The sequence below is a fragment of the Ornithorhynchus anatinus genome, chromosome 1, assembly GCF_004115215.2.
Source record: "Ornithorhynchus anatinus isolate Pmale09 chromosome 1, mOrnAna1.pri.v4, whole genome shotgun sequence".
In the NCBI taxonomy this organism is placed as follows: Eukaryota; Metazoa; Chordata; class Mammalia; order Monotremata; family Ornithorhynchidae; genus Ornithorhynchus; species Ornithorhynchus anatinus.
Window position 1 is genome coordinate 161,870,285 of NC_041728.1, and position 14,150 is coordinate 161,884,434.

The window sequence follows — 14,150 nt, forward strand, 5'->3', positions numbered from 1 at the left end:
CTCTTTAGGCAGTTTAATTTTTTTTTTTTATGGTACTTGTTAAGCATTTACTCTGTTAGGCACTGAACTAAATGCTGGAGTAGATACAAAATGATTAGATTGGATACAGTCCATGACCCACATGGGGCTCACGGTCTAAATAAAAGGGAGAACAGGTATTGAATCCCCCTTTGACAAATGAAGAAACTGAGGCCCAGAGAAGTTAAGTGACTTGCCCAAGGTCATCCAACAGACAAGTGCCCGAGCTGAGATTAGAACCCAGAATTAGTCCTCTGACACCCAAGTTTGAGCTCTTTTTACTAGGAACTCATACACATATTCTTATATTCTGATGCTTCCACCTGTAATTTTTTTATTGTCTGCTTTCCCTCCTAGATTGTAAACTCCTTGTTGAGGGCAAAGGTTGTGTTTACTTACATTGGGCTGAAAATGGTACAAAGGATAAGATAGTTTGATATTAGAGAGATTACATTGCATTCTCCCAAATGCTTAGTATGCTGTTCTGCACAGAGTAAGTGCTCCATCAGTACTACTGATTGAGTGACTGAAAGGATTGAAAGAACAGGGATGAGAATGAGGGTTCAGCATGTTGGAGAAGCTTACCAGCAAGCTTCTGGGGGGTCAGCAGCTGTTATTCCAAAGCAGTAATTCTCCTGCCATCCTTGTCTTCCTAAATGCTTCATTTCTTCTTCTGTCTTACTTTATGAGACCATCCCACAAAGTCAAAGTCATACTTTCAGAGCCGGCTACACCCAGCTAAAAATCAGCCCTTTTCCTCGCCCCTGCTCCAAGCTCTCCTGGGGAGGAGCCATCTGTCTACTAGGCCTGTGTAACCATTTGGCCAGGGCTGTTGTGGAAGCCACTTGCAACGTGGCCAAGGGTCCTTATGCACTGGTTCCTGCTGAATGCCGAGCTACTTGGGCAGGAGCCAGAGTGCGGCAGAGCAATCCAAAGAAACAGGGCTTGCGGGGGGAGACTAGAAACACTGGCTCTCCCCAGATCCTTCCAACTGCCCCCTCCCTTGCCTCCCCGGGGGCTTAGTCTGACCAGGGAGTTAGTTCTAGCCTCCAGAGAGGAGAGGTGCACTAAGAAGTATGGGGGGTGCCAGACAGGGGAGTGGGGTTCAGAACTGCTGCAGCTCAGTTGGGAGAGGGGGTCCTTTTCCCAGCTCACTGTGGGCAGGGAATGTGTCTGTTCTTTGTTCTGTGGTACTCCCCTAAGTGCTCAGTACAGTGAACTGCAGACAGTAAGTGCTCAATAAATAATAATAATAATGTTGGTATTTGTTAAGAGCTTACTATGTGCCGAGCACTGTTCTAAGCACTGGGCTAGATACAGGGTAATCAGTTTGTCCCACGTGAGATTCACAGTCTTCACCCCCATTTTACAGTTGAGGTAACTGAGGCACAGAGAAGTGAAGTGACTTGCCTACAGTCACACAGCTAAGTGGCAGAGCTGGGATTTGAACCCATGACCTCTGACTCCCAAGCCTGCACTCTTTCTGCTGAGCCACAGATTCGGGTAAATAAATATGACTGAATGAACGGCATCCCCTGCCAACACAGAGGGGCTCCAGAATACCATGAGGAGGCGTGGGAGGGACCTCCATTCCGCCTTGGGAGGAGCTGGGTGAGAGACCAAGTTGAAGCTCTCCACATGCCCCAGTGTCCATCACCTCTGGGATTGCAGGGGGTGGGGATGAGTTAAGGGAGGGAGCAATGGGGAGACACCATCAAGGCTCTTTCCAGGGTGGCAGGCCGCAGAAAACTGTCCTCTGTGCCCCTTGGAGAAGGTGGCCCCAGTCCTCTGTCTTGGGAGTTCCAGAATCAGTCACCTGTGGTTCGTGGGCCTTCCCTATTCAGGGTAAGTAGCAGGGAAGAGTGGCAGGTTAACAGCACTCCTGCCTCAGCTCTATCACTGGGCTGCCCGGTAACCAAGGGCAAGACAAAGTTCCTTCATCTTCAGTGTCCTCATCTGTGTCAACCCAAGTATTAGCACTTGCCCATGGGGTTGCAGAAGTAGAGTGAGTTCTCTCAGCCTTATCTCTCTAATATCAAACTATCTTATCCTTTGTACCATTTTCAGGAAAATTATAAAATTCCTGATTTTAGTCATAGGATTTGTAAAAATCACTTTCAGCAGTTGACAACAAGCCAATGAGCCAGCAAGGCAACCAGTAACCCTGACCCCGGAGCCATCCCTAGGTGACTGCTTCGCTTGCTTCCCATCTGAATCTGTCCCTGCAGCGTTGAAGGATTGTCCCCTTGGCCGTCAATGGATTCTGCAAATCTAGAACCATTAGGTACATTTCACAATGTGATCTACTACTGCCTGCCTACTTGCTTATTGCAGCCTGCGTCCAATCAACCTACTAATGGTGTTTATTGAGGGTTTACTGTGTTCAGAGCACTGTACTAAGCTTTTGCCCAGCGGGATCATGACTGATAGGGAAAAGAGAATTAGAGTGTCTGCACGAGTCACTTACTCTGTAATTAATTCTTTCACTCAGGTCCTCGGTCCTGAAGTATTACGGTCAAGGCTCACCCACGATTCTTTATTGTCATGTTCAGCTCTTTTCATTTACTGCACCCAAACTCACCTCCTAATTGTGTCCGTCTCTCAACTCTCAGGCCTCCAACCTTTATTCATGCTGTTCCCCCAGTCCTGGTTCCTCGTCTCACCTCACAGTTATCGTCTTCAAAACCTTATTAAAAACCCCACTTCCTGTGCGAATCAATCAATAAATCAATAGTATTACATATTAATGAGCACTTTCTGCATTCAGGGCACTGTACTACACTCTCGAGAGAGAATAATATAACACAGTTGGTAGTCCTGTTACCTGACCACAAGTCTAGAGAAGGTTTCCCTGTTTAGTTCACAGCACCCCAGTCCTGTCAAGTCAACCCCACACCTAGCAATTTATGTAATTCAATCCTGTCCTCAGCATTTATGCATGGCTGTATATTTTTATTTTTATCTATATTCAGCTATTTCATCTTGTTATATGAAAGAGACCTAGTGGAAAAAGCCTGGGTTTGGGACTCAGAGGATGTGGCTCTGCCACTTGTCTGCTGTGTGACCTTGGGTAAGTCACTAAACTTTCCTGTGCCTCAGTTACCTCATCTGTAAAATGGGGATTAAGACTGTGAGCCCTTTGTGGGACAACCTGATTGCCTTATATCTACCCCAGCACTTAGAACAGTGCCTGGAACATAGTAAACACTTAACAAATACCATAATTATTATTATTAAATACAGCATAATCCCCTACCCTTACTATCTGTGAGTTCTTTTTGTCTATCTCCCAAAATTCACATTGCTAGCTCCTGGAAGGCAGTAAGTATGTATCTCGCTTCTGTTCTACTCTCCCTAATGCTTTGTAAAGTGCTTTCCATCTAGCAGGCAAATAAACGAATACCACTGATGATAATAAAGATACCTGGGAAGTGTTGGGTAAAGTGATGACCTGGGGCATAGTATAGACAAGATTACATTTTTATTAGTGTTTCAGGAAAGGGTATCTTATTAGATTCTGATAAAGATCACTCATGGTAATACACTGTCCACCTCCATTTATTTTACCACATTCCAACTAGCCTGTGAATTTTGCTTTTTAAAAAATATAGAATCAAATTGTTTCTAATGGACCCGGCTTAGAATGCCTAGAGCTTAGAAGGAGGGTTTGTTGTTGAGCAATTCTGTCAACCGTCAAACAAGCAATGGTGGACTCGTTTACCCCTCACCTGCCCTTTGGCCCCATAATCTTCCACAGATTCTGAGGGGCAGTGCTAGGAGGAGACATAATAATAATAATAAAATAATAATAATAATGGTATTTAAGCACTTACTATGTGCCAAGCACTGTACTAAATCCTGGGATAGAGCCTGGTGAGAGTGTTGGATTTAAAACATCCTTAAAACCCTTTGTTTTATGTGTCATAGCTACCATCTAGGTGACATTTTATGAAACCACACCTATCATGGCAAGTGGTGGAGGAACCAGAGAAAAAGTTTCTATCCTTACACATCTCATCGTGTCAGCCTCCTCATTGGCCCCTCAGCTTCCAGCCTCCCTTCATGTTTCCCCCCCCCCCTTTTAATCTGCCTCTTCCCTGCCCTGCCTGCTGCTACTTGGATCATCTTCCTAAAACCTAATGTGGTGTGGCTCTCCCCACTTCTCAGATCTCTTCATTGGTTACCCATTTCCTTCTGTATCAGTCAGAAAGCTCTTTATCATTGACTTCAACCAATCCAGTGGTATTTATTGAAGAACTACTGAGTACAAAACACTGATGCACTTGAGGAAATTATGATAAAGGAAAACATAAATCTGTGAAATGGAGTTTCAGTACCCGTTTTCCTTCCTACTTAGACTGTGAGGTCCATATAGGACGGGGTATGTGTCTAACCTGATTATCTCATCTATCCCAGCTCAAATAATGGTGCTCGGCACTTAGTAAGCATTTAACAAATACCTCAATTATTAGCTGTTTACAAGGAGTTTACAATTCTACTAGGGGACACAGACATATAAAGCATTTACAAAGACTGACTGAATTCAATTCAGTCATATTTATTGAGTGGTTACTGTGTGCAGAGAACTAATCGGGAGAGTACAATACGACAGTCATTCATTCAGTTGTATTTATTAAGCACTTACTGTGCGTGGAACACTGTACTAAGGGCTTGAGAAACAGACATATTACCGACCCACAGTGAGCTGACAGTCCAGAGACTATACAGGATACACCAGGATAGGACATAGAAGTCAGGATGAAATAGAGTAAATCAGAAAAATATAATCAAATGCACAGTTGACATCAGGGCTGAGGCTAAGTTTAAGTGTGAAGGTGGCTGTTTGGTTGATTCAGATGAGTATGTTGGGAAGTCATTGGGAAAGTCCTCCTGAAGATAGTGGAATTTCAAGAGGCATGCCATTTGAAGATAGCTGAGGCATGCCATTTTTTGGGTAGGGGGAAGAATTCCAGGCCAGGGAAATAATGCCATCATGAAGTTGTAGTTGGCAGAGTCAAAGATAATAATAATAATGTTGGTATTCGTTAAGTGCTTACTATGTGCCGAGCACTGTTCTAAGCGCTGGGGTAGACATAGGGGAATCAGGTTGTCCCACGTGGGGCTCACAGTCTTAATCCCCATTTTACAGATGAGGGAACTGAGGCACAGAGAAATTAAGTGACTTGCCCACAGTCACACAGCCGAAAAGTGGCAGAGCTGGGATTCGAACTCATGAGCCCTGACTCCAAGATGAGGTACAGATCACACTCCCTATATTCCATATGCATTTTCTTCATTTGCTTTACTCTAGTCTTCACTCTTCACTCCTTCCGAGTTCCTCATCTATTCCCTTTCTCCTCCCACATCCCAACAAATTACATCTCCACCCCCATTTCTGTGGCATCAGCTAACTTGGGTAGACAGAACTGCAAGTTGGGAGAGGGAAGGAATGGTCATACCAAAATAGAAATATTGGACTTTGAGGTAGGTAGGCGAGGAAACAAAGGAGGTGAAGGGGAAGGACCAACTTAAGGTTGTTGAGGAAAGAAAGCTGACGGGTCGGGTAGGAAAGCCAAGGGGGCAGGGAAAAGAGAGGAAGGGGAAGAGTGAGAGGAGAAAGAGATGGGGAGGGAATTGACTTACTCGCAGCAAAAGGGTGAAAATTTGAGGTTGTGCGTATGTATGCGGGAGAAAGTCACTACCTAGTGTAGGTCTTATTTCCGATTGCATGTATTTTGGGATATGCCTGTTACTTCCATGTGTTTATATAGGCTGAAAGACCTTGTTGGATTGCTATGTTTTGTATGTTTTATGCAGTTAATGCCTTTTTCTTTTATTTAAGGCCAAATGTACGTGAAGATCCAGAGTCAGCAGTAGTGAGACATCGATAGCCATGTATTCAGACCTTTTCTCAAGCAATTAAGTGATGGAAACAGGCTGCCTAAGACCAAGATGGCGTATGGGATATGAAAGAAGGTAACACATTATTCCCTTCTAAATGCTTTTTAATTTGATGGGATCTATTTAATGCTTTTGTTGAGATAATACAAGGAGGAGTAAATGGGGCTTACAAAAGCAGGCATCTACTAATCACTGATGGAGTGCAAAATCAATTCTGACAAGCATGCTGCCTCCATAATCCTATATGTAGTATACAAACACAGTAGAGATGGAAGCAGCAATATGGAGAAGTCATCAAACTAGCTGCATGAGGGACAGGGACTGTGTTTGATCTGATAATCTTGTATCTACCCCAAGTCTTTGCACAGAATTTGGCATAGCATAAATCCCTAATAAATAGTGTTAATATAAGTAGAGGCAGAAGCACCTGACTGCTGATAGCTGAGTTTGACACATGCTGGAGAGAAGCATTGGTCGATCCCTGGAAAGTTACATCAGTTGATAGCTGGGTAGTCGCTAGATTTACTTAGTTAAAATCTTGTTTTTCATTTAGGTTAAATAAGATTTATATTTTTATGAGTTGACTGGTTCTATTTTAATGTTATTTTATTAAGTCCTAAAACAGTACAAGTTCTTTTGAGTTAAATGATAATTGTGGTATCTAAGTGCAAAAGCATCTCCAGCTCTGTATAATAATAATAATAATGTTGGTATTTGTTTAGCAGTTACTATGTGCCGAGCACTGTTCTAAGCGCTGGGGGAGATACAGGGTAATCAGGTTGTCCCACGTGGCACTCACAGTCTTAATCCCCATTTTACAGAGGAGGTAACTGAGGCCCAGAGAAGTTAAGGGACTTGCCCAAAGTCACACAGATGACAGGTGGCAGAGCCGGGATTAGAACCCATGACCTCTGACTCCTAAGCCCATGCTCTTTCCACTGAGCCACGCTGCTTCTCTGAGCTTTTAATCTATTTATTTTTACTGGTACTTGTTAAGCACTTACAATATGCTGGGGTAGATATAAGATAAACAGGTTGGATGCAGTCTCTGTCTCACATGGGGCTCACAGTCTAAGCAGGAGGGAGGAGGATTTAATCCCCATTTTACAGGTCAGGTAACCGAGGCACAGAGAAGGTAAGTGATTTACTCAGCGTTACACAGCAGGCAAGAGGCAGAGCTTGAATTGAATCCAGGTCCTTTGACTCCTAGACCTGTGCTCAAAGACTTCTTTAAAACTTGAGGTGAATAGCAAGATTAAAGAGAAAAAAACCTAGAAATAATATGCAAGATTTGGAAAGCTTCTGCAAATCCAGGAGTGCCAGGTTTGACCTATTTCTACACCTGATGGCATTTTGGAGGAAGCTTGGTTGAGTCCTCACTAACTTGAACAGAGTCTTCGATTCACATTTCTTGTAATGATGGTATTTGTTAAACGCTTATTATGTGTCAGGCACTGTACTGAGCCCTGGGGTAGATACAAGGTTGTCAGGTTGGACACAGTCTCTGTCCTGCATTCTTTTGTAAGAATTACTTACAAAAAATAGGTATGGTAAGATATAATATGAAGTAATTAAAAAATATCAGGATAATGCAGAATAGGTAATCAAATATACAAATGAAAATCCAAATCCATCAATGAATCAATAGTATATTGCTTATTGTTCCAAGCACTGTACAAAGTGCTTGGGAAAGAAAAATATAATAGAGTTGGTAGATGCAATCCCAAGATGAAAAGCTATCCATAAGTGTTGAGTATAAGGAATAAAATAAATAGGTGCTGAGCCTGACAGGTTGATGTGATGAGAGAATTGTGAATTAATTAGGGAAAGCCTTCTTAAGAAGGTGAGATTTTTAGGAGGGTTTCAAAGATGGTGAGGAAGTTCAAGGCCAGGGAAATAACATGAACAGGAATTGAAGGTGGAAGAGTATTCATCCATCCATCCATCCATCCATCCATCCATCCATCCATCCATCCATCCATCCATCCATCCATCCATCCATTCATATTTATTGAGTGCTTACTATTCATTCATTCATTCAATAGTATTTATTGAGTGCTTAATATGTGCAGAGCACTGTACTAAGTGCTTGGAATGTACAAATCGGAAACTGATAGACAGTCCCTGCCCTTTGACAGGCTTACAGTCTAATCGGGGGAGAGTACAATAGTGAGGTGTAGTTAGGTGAGTTTGGAAGAATGTGAGTAGGGAAGGAACAGCTGAAGAGAGTCCATTTGTAAAATGGAAAGAGGTGAAGCCAAGTGTGAGAGGTTTTTGCATGAAGTAGAGGGACAAGGGAAGCCAATGGAGGAATGGAGAGTTGTGTGCTAAATGACACTTCAAAAAGACAATCCATGCATCAGCAAGGAATATAAACTTTGAAAAAATGATCTGTGCCGTGTAATTAAGCACTGAGATCTGATTAGCTATGCCCACAACATTGGAAACTCATTGTAGGTAGGGATCTCTGATCTACCAACTTGTATTTTTTCCGAATACTTAGTAGAGTACTCAATAAAGAGAGGGAAGAGGCTGGAGGGAAGGAGATCAGTGAGGAGCCCAATGAAGTAATCTAATTGGAAATTAGATCATTTGGGAAAGTGGAATAGAAGTAGGAGACACACTTCCTTACATTCTAACCAGAGAGACAGTTGCATATATTTAAAAGTGGAGTAATCAGAATACTTTTTTATGGTATTTGTTAAGTGTTTACTATGTGCCAAGCACTGTACTAAGTGCTGGGTTACATACAAGCTAAACAGTCCATGTTCCAGCTGGGGCTCACAGTCCTAATCCTACTAAGAGCTCACCTCCTCCAGGAGGCCTTCCCAGACTAAGCCCCCCCTTTTCCCTCTGCTCCCCCTCACCTCCCCACCACCCTCTGCTCTTCCCCCTCCCCCTCCTCTCAACACTGTGTTCATATATACAAATGAATTTAAATTGATGATGTCATGTTTTTGTTTTGTTCTGTTTTGTTTTGCTGTCTGTCTCCCCCATTTAGACTATAAGCCCGTCAATGGGCAGGGACTGTCTCTATCTGTTGCCCATTTGTACATTCCAAGCGCTTAGTACAGTGCTCTGCACATAGTAATTGCTCAATAAATACTATTGAATGAATGAATTTTACAGGTGAGGTAACTGAGGCACAGATAAGTAAAGTGACTTAGCCAAGGTCACACAGTGGACCAGTAGCAAAGGCAGGACTAGAACCCAGGTCCTCTGACTCCCAGGCCTATATTCTTTTCACTAGACCATGCTGCTTCATTGAATGAACAATTGAATGAACAATGGATTATTCATATATATAGAAATTCTAAGGATGAGTATAGTTAAATCCGTAAATGCTCAAATTGACTTTTGGGTTGATACACTTCAGAGTGTTGGTGAAGCCTTGTTGTAGGTGGGTTCTTAGGTGGGCTTTTATCATAGAGTGGTGGGCTGTCAGATCTGTAGGGAAATTCCAAGCCATGGGTTAAAACACCACAATCCTGCCAATCTCTCCAATCTGTAATCTTCACACTATCTTCACCTCCTCCCTTTCTATCAATCAGTTGCATTTATTGAGTGCTTACTTTGCACTGAGCACTGTACTAAGCACTTGGGAGAGTGTAATACCACAGAATTAGTAGACATGTTCCCAGCCCATAACAAACTGAAAGTCCAGAGGGACTATCCCAGTATTAAGTCTCTTGCCAAATTCTCTTGGTTGTTTCTTCATAACATTTCTAAAATCTGTTCCTGCGTCTCCAGCCAAACTGCCATCATGCTGGTCCAGGCACTGGTCAATATTCTGACTTGACCATTGTATCTGCCTCCTCATCGATCCCTTTGTCTTTATTCTCTCCCCTCTCCAGCGCATATTTCACTCTCCAGCCTAGATCTTCATCTATAACACTGTGCTGCATAAGCCTCCCCATTGGTTTTTCAAAAAAAACAAACCAAAAAACCCTCTCCAGTTGTTACCCATTTCTCTCAGTATCAAAAAGGAGTGCCTGACTGCTGGCTTTAAGGCATTTGATGATCTTTTTCTTCCCCTTACTAATCCTCATTTTTCTCAGTATCCCAGTTCGTACATTTTGTTTCTCTCAAGCCAATCCTCTCATTGTACTTTTTTTTCTCATCTCCATGCTCCCTCCCCACCCAAAGGGCTTAACACTGACCCCTTGCTCCCTTCCCCTTCATATTCGCAGAATATGCACTCTCCGTCTTCAAAATCCTTTGAAAATGACATCTTCAGTAGGCCTTCCCTAAACAATTTCTCAATTCTCCATCTTAGGTCTACCCCAAATTTGACTCCAGCAATTCCACATAATTTAAGCAGCACTTGGGTACTCACAGTACCCTGGAGCATTTAAGTACACATTGTCTTTCTCAATTGTTCCTCTCATATGTAATATATTTTAATACCTGCCGGTTTTACCCTTTTAATCGTGAGCTCCTTGAGGGCATGGATCAGGTCTACTAATTTTATTATACACTTCCATATGTTTAATGGAGTGCTTTTCATACAGTAAGCACTAAGTAAATATTACTGATTGATCAGGACAAGCTAGGGGACAGAGGTGGGAGAGTTGAGAGCAGAGTTCAATTAGAATGCGAGAGGAATAGGGTTGAAGTGTAACTGGTGGAAAGAGTTGGTAGTTTTGAAATAATTAGTAATTTCTTCAGGACAGGGAGGTAAACCATTGGATGTTTTTGAGATGTGAAAAGACGTGTACCAAACAATATTTTCACAAGATTTGATAACAGACCGAGAGAACTGAATGATAAGAAGAAGTGAAAGATATCACAGAGTCGCAGGTTTCTGGACCTGGGAGGATAGTGTTACTGTCACCTGTGATGGAAAAATTGAGAGGAGGAGTTGGTCTAGGAGGGAATATGAGGATTCTATTTTAGTGATGTCAAGCGTAAAGTAGTGGCAAGACAGTCATATGGAGATATCCTGGGTCCAGGGTTTGTCTATATCAACCAATCAAATGGATTTATTGAGTGTTTACTCTATGCAGAGCACTGAACTGAGTGCTTGGGAAAGCATAATACAATAGAGTTGGTAGACCTCATCCTTGCCCACAAGGAGCTTAAAGGCTAGAGGGGGAGATGACATAAAAGAAGCAGTGTGGCCTAAGAGAAAGAGCATGGGTGTGGTAATCAGGAGACCTGGGTTCTAGTTCTGATTCTGTTGCTTGCCTGCTGGGTGACTTTGGGCAAGTAACTTATATTTTCTGTGCCTCAGTTTCCACATCTGTAAAATGGGATTTCAATACCTATTCTCCCTCCTCCTTAAACTGGGTGCCCCAAATGGGACAGGGTCTGTGTCCAATTGGATTATCTTTTATCTATCCCAGTGCTTAGTCTTTCATTTGGCACATAGTAAGCGCTTAACAGATGCTATTTTTATTGTCATTCATTCACTCAATCATATTTACTGAGTGCTTACTGTGGGCAGAGTACTGTACTAAGCGCTTGGAATGTGCAATTCAGCAACAGAGAAAATCCCTGCCCAACAACGGGCTCACAGTCTAAAAACTATCACTATTATCACTATTATTGTTATTATTGTTATTTTTATCACTTACAGATAGGGGAAGCGGCAGTGTTTAGGAACATTACATAAGTATTGTGGGACTGGGAGTGAGATATCAAAGTGCTCAAGTAGTACATACCAAGTGCGTAGGTGATACAGGGGGTGGAGAATAAGATGGGGAAATAAAGGGCTAGAGAGAAAAGGCCTCTTGGGGAGGTATGATTTTAGTAAAGCTTTAAAAATGGGGAGAGTGGTCTGTTGGATATGAAGGGGGAGTTCCAGTCCAGAAGGAAGACATGGGCATGGATCAGCAGCAAGACAGATGAGATTGAGGAAGAGTGAGCAGGTTAGTGATGGGTGATTGATGTGTGCGAGCTGAAATGTAGTCAATTAATGGGACAGAATGAGAGGGGAGACCTGATTAAGTGAATTATAGCCAATGGTAAGGAGTTTCTCTTTGATGTGGAAGTGGTTGCATACCATTGGATGCTTTTGAGGAGTTGGGACATATGGATTGAATGTTTTTTTGTTTGTTTTTTAAAATGATCTGAGCCACAGAGTGAAGTATGGATTGGAGGCAGGGAGGTCAGTGAGGAGGCTGTTGCAGTAATCAAGCAGGATATGTTAAGTGCTTGGGTGAACATGGTAGCCATTTGGATAGAAAAGTATGAACAGGTTCTAGAGATGTTCTAAAAGCAATAGATCCTATAGGATTTGGTGAAAGATTGAATAAGTGGACTGAATGAGAGAGATTCGTTGAAGATAATGTGAAAGCTATAGGCTTTTGAGAGGGAGGAGGGTGATGGAAAAGTCTCGGGGCAGACAGGACTTGGGTGAGAAGATGAGAAGTTCTGTTCCAGACATGTAAAGTTTGAGGAGTCAGCGGGTCATCCAAGTAGAGGCGTCCTGAAGGAGGGAGGAAATGCAAAATTGCAAAGAAGGAAAGAGGTCAGGGCTGAAAGAGAGTTTTGTAAATCACCTGTATAAAGATATTAATTGAAAGTGTGGGAGCAAATGAATTTTCCAAGGGAGTGGATGTAGATGGAGAACAGAATGGGACCCAAAACTGAGTCTTGAGGAAGACCCATAGCTAAAGGATGGGAAGAAGAAAAGAAGATGGTGAAAGACACTGAGAAGAGGCAGGCAGAGTAATAAGAATGAAAATAATTATGGCATTTAAGCACTTAATATGTGCCAGGCACTGTAGTAAGCACTAGGGTGGATACAAACAAATAGGGGTAGGTCTCAGTGCCTGTCCCACGTGGGGCTCACAGTCTCAATCTCCATTTTACAGATGAGGTAACTGAGGCACAGAGAAGTTAAGAGATTTGCCCAAGGTCATACAGCCGACAAGTGGCAGACCCGGGATTAGAACCCATGACCTTCTGATTCCCAGACCTGTACTCTATCCACTGTGCTGTACTGCTTCTAATAGGTGTAATAGGATTAATAGGTGGAACACCAGGAAGAGGACAGTTTCAGTAAAGTCAAAGTTAGATAGGGTTTCCAGGAGAAGGGGAAGGTCCAAATGTCAAGGGCAGCTTTACTGTCTAGGATGATGAGGACAGAGTAGAGGCTACCCGATTTGACAAGACAGAGGGAAATTTCCTTGAAGTAGAAGGGACAGACTCTCCTATGAATCAATGCCTTATTGTGACAGGAGAGTTTGTGTATGCATTATGAAGCTTACAGTTTGGCCATATAGGGCCATTCATAATGGAAAGATCTAAGCCAAATTGTCAGTCAATTGACCTGTGCTGGGCAGCGGCGGCATGGGAAAGAATCAAAGGTGGTTTATCAAGTGTTCAAAACATTCATCAAAGACAATGGGGGAGACTCAAGTTTTTACTACATGGACAAAGGCAATGATATTCCACTTCCATATCTTCACCAAGAAAACTCCATGGATACACTCAACAGAACAACTTTGGCAGAAGATAGAACATCCTGAAGAGGGTGTGTCCATGGAGTCGCTAGGGGGCAGAAATGGACTCAACGGCATTTGAAGATGAAGAAGGGACAGAACCCAGATTGGAGGCTGTCAAGGAGAGGAAATGGAGGCAGATGATGTAAACAACTCCCTATTGGATTTTGGAAAGGGAAGGTAGGAGAGGGATGGAAACATAATTGGAGGGTACTATGGAATCAACTGAGGGGATTTTTAGAATAGGGGTTACATGGGCATGTTTGAAAGCAGCAGGAAAGGAGCCATTGGAGAGTGAATGGTTGAAGATGGTAGAAAGAGAGGAGCACATATTTTAGTAAGCTACAAAGGGATGAGGTTGGTAATGTATTTGGAGGGGATATATTTTGAGAGGAGGTGGGACAAGTCTTGAAATGCTCTTAAGAAGAATGGGAGAGTCAAAGAGTGAGCAGCAGAGAGGAGGGATTGGAGAACCTTAGGGGATATTTTAAGGGGAACACGCTGAATGATTTCAATTTTATTGACAAGATTGGTGACAACCTAATTAGGGGAAAGATACAGGAAAGGCAGGGGGACAGGGTTTGAGGAGGGAGTTAGAAGTCTGAAACAGCTGGCATGAGTGTGGGCGTGGGAGTCAATAATGATGAAGTATTGTAGGGCAGAGGAGAGGGCAGTTAATTCAGACGAGGATGAGTTTGAATTGCGCAAGGTCAACCTAATGTCTGGATTTTCATCAGATCTGTGGATTGAGTGTGAGAGCAGAGGAATCTTACTGTGGAGGAG

General features: G+C 42.8%; 1 long non-coding RNA gene across 1 annotated transcript in view; it reads left to right on the forward strand.

The window, feature by feature from the left end:
- LOC103170156 overlaps positions 1-14,150 on the forward strand; it is a 55,219-nt gene that overhangs the window by 34,865 nt on the left and 6,204 nt on the right. Inside the window, exon 2 of the long non-coding RNA XR_003756839.2 lies at positions 5,861-5,994. This is a non-coding gene — a long non-coding RNA (uncharacterized LOC103170156). The remainder of the gene's footprint in view (positions 1-5,860; positions 5,995-14,150) is intronic.